Source organism: Orycteropus afer, unplaced genomic scaffold (assembly GCF_000298275.1).
Source record: "Orycteropus afer afer isolate SDZICR_OR568_19922 unplaced genomic scaffold, OryAfe1.0 scaffold00099, whole genome shotgun sequence".
Lineage (NCBI taxonomy): Eukaryota > Metazoa > Chordata > Mammalia > Tubulidentata > Orycteropodidae > Orycteropus > Orycteropus afer.
In genome coordinates this window covers 4405105-4408496 of record NW_006921686.1, presented here as the reverse complement: position 1 = coordinate 4408496, position 3392 = coordinate 4405105, and positions in this window count along the sequence as shown.

The following is a 3392-nucleotide window of genomic DNA, read 5'->3' as shown; positions in this document are numbered from 1 at the left end:
GATTGCCCAACCTTCCTTCCGAGGAGTGGCTGGTGGGTTTGAATCACCAGCCTTCTGGTTAGCAGTCAAATGCCTTAGGCACTATGCCACCAGAGCTACTAGCCTAAAAATTGGTGATTCAAACCCAGCCTGCTGCCTGGCAGAGGAAAGGCCTAACGATCTACTTCCATAAACATCACAGTCAATAAAACTCAGGGAGTGGTTCTCTGTAAGACATGGGGTCGCCAGGAGACAGAATCCACTCCTTGTCAGTGAGTTTGGGTTTTGATTTATCAGAACCTAAAAGGCCCCTGGATGGTACAAAGAACTTGCTCTTGGCTACTTACCCAAACATTGGCGATTCAAATCTACCTGCAGATGAAAGGCCTGGTGATCTCTACTTCTGAAACATTGTTGTGGGCCGTCAACTCCATTCCGACTCACAGCGCCCCTAGAGGACAGAGTAGAACTGCCCCACAGGGTTTCCAAGGCTGTGCTGTGGAAGCAGATTGCCACATCTTTCTCCTGAAGGAACAGCTGATGGGTTCAAACCGCCGACCTTCTGGTTAGCAGCTGAGTGCTTAACCCACTGCCCCACCAGGGCTCCTTTCCATAAGATCACAGCCATTGAAAACCATATGGAGCCGTGGAAGTTGACTCAGTGATGATGATTGTGGTTTGGTTCACTCATTGTCACCAGAGTGGAAGTTGACTCAGTGATGATGAGTGTGGTTTGGTTCGCTCATTGTCACCTCAGTCAGAGATTTGATGAGAAGATGTTGCTTCCCCATTGGAAATTCTAGTCACTTCCATCGCAGAGTGAAAGCCAAAGTTATCACCATGATCGATAAGTCAGATAACCTGGACCCTTTCACTCCTCTGACACCCCCCTATCTCCTGCTCCTCTCCGCTCACATACGGGCACTCAGCTCTCCGCTGACCACAACAGGCACATTCCCTCCTCAGACCCCCCTGCCTGAATCTCCTTTCCATCTTATTGCCATGCCTTCCTGGCCCCCTTCACTCTCTGCCCTCTGCTCAAATGTCACCACCCATTGAAGTCGCCCCTGATCACCCTGTTGAAAATAGCAAGCCTCGTCACTCTGTCCCCTCCCCCTGCTGGACGCTTCTCTATCACTGTGACTGTCCCCTGACGTGGTCTCCTGTCTCCCCTCATTGCTGCATTCTTAGTGTGAAAAGGGAGCCTGAGGACCCTCCAAACCCAAAACCAAACTCACTGCCATCGATCGATCCCAACTCACAGCAACCCTTCCTTGGGTTTCTGAGATGGTATCTCTACAGAAGTAAATTGCCCAGTCTTCCTTCCGAGGAGTGGCTGGTGGGTTTGAACCGCCAGCCTTCGGGTTAGCAGTCAAGCGCCTTAGGCTCCAGGCCACCAGAGCTCCTTCTGCAAAGGCTGCAGCCTAGGCAACACTATGGAGTAGTTGTGCTCTGTCCTATAGTGGTAATCAACTTGACAGCAATGGGTTTGGTTTTCTGGTTTGAAAAAGTGCTTGGCACATAGCAGATGCTCAATAAACATGAGTGGGCTGGAAGGAAGAATATTATTACTGTATTATTACTGTCTTTCTCTGAGCTTTTGTTTCCCCTTCTGTAAATCAGGACCAGTTCAACTGATCTCACCGGCTTAGTGGGAACTGGAATGAGCTGAGGACTATAAAGGTCTACCATAGGATGGGCAATAGGAGGCGCTCAATAAAGGCTGTTTCACTCTCCAACCTCTTTTCTGCCTCCAGTGGGGGTCGCAAGGATGCCATCCCTGCCCCATAACCCTAGCCAGTCCCTCTTCCCCCTTTTTAGATCTGGACAAATGGACAGACGGTTGAAGGGACTCTGTCCTATGGAATAAAAGCATTGTTAGAAAATATTTTATTTTACTTTTTAATTGGGAAATTTAAAATACTCTACCTGCTTCCTAAATCCAGATGCATGAGCAGCACTCTGTTGAGGGCTGAAATTGTGTCTTCCCAAAGGGTCTGTGGATGTCCTGACCCCTGTACCTGGAACGTGGTCTGGTTTGGAAATAGGGAGGATGCTGTCAGTCAAGTAATTACTGGAGCAGAGTGGCTCTTGATCCAATCTGAGTGGTGTCTTTATGAAAGAGGAGGAGGAGGCAGAGAGAGACAGACACAGCGAGACAAAGACAGGGAGGATGACCATGTGGAGACGGACGCTGAACTGTCCCGGTCCATCCACAAGCAAGGGACATCTAGGACCAGGGGCCATCAACAGAAGCTGAGAGAAAGCATAGACCAGGCTCAGAGGAAATCGACACAGCCAACGCCCTGGGTCGTTTGGGCTTCTAGCCTCTAAAACTTCTGTTCTGAGCTCCCCAATTGGTGGAACTCGGTTACAACGGTCTTAGGAAACGAATGCCCACTGTAAGCCCTTACTGTTTTGGTTGGAGAGCTGCTGCTAGACTCCGCCTGTATATGAATTCCGTGGCTGGAACTACTATTTGGCTATCTGCTTCCTACAAGGTGACATGAGTTGCTAGGGGCAAGTGAGAGGATGTGAGGTGCTGCATGAACACACATTGGAGATGGTCATTGTTTTGTGGTTATACTTACTGTCATCTTCTATTTCTGGTGAGCAATTCTAGTTTCCTCTTAAGGTTGTGAAGTAACGGTTCCTTCTTTTTTTAAATTGCGATTTGGGTGAAAGTTCACAGAGCAAAGTCATTTTCCAGACAGCAGTTCATACACATTTTGTTTCATGACATTGACTGCAATCCCCACGATGTAACAGCTCTCTCCCCACTTCCTCCCTATGGTTACCTCTTCCCTGTGTCCTTCTTGCCCATGCACTCCTGCCCCTGAGCTGTCTCCCTGTGCAGACACTGCCCTCTGACCTCCCCTGATTAATTGTTCTCAGGAGTGTATCTACCTGGTGTGAATGTTCATCAACGATGCCTGTCTATTGCTTGGCTGGAAGCCATGGGAGTGAGTTCAACTCCAGACTGAATTCTTCGGGGTCTCACCAGGCTCTGTCAGAGCAGTAAGCCTGGTCTTTTTTATGTTTTTGAATTTTGCTCCACATTTTTCTCCCACTCTATTCTCCTACACCAATCGCTTTCCAAGCGGCTGCCAGTGGTAGCTGGGCACCACCTGGTTCTTCAGGTCTCAGGGTCATGTAAGCTGAGGTTCGCATGGTCCGTTATTCCCTTGGACTAACCGTTTCCGTGTGTCTTTGTTTTCCTTCATTCTTCCTTGCTCCACACGAGGAGAGACCAATTACTACATTGGCTGCTTTCAAGCTTTTAAGACCTCAGTCTACACTCACCAAAGCAGGATGAAGAACAATGTTTTGGGTCACATATTAGGACAATTAAGGAGCTCTGGTGGCACAGTGCCTAAAGCACTTGACTGCTAATCAGAAGGTTGGTGGTTCAA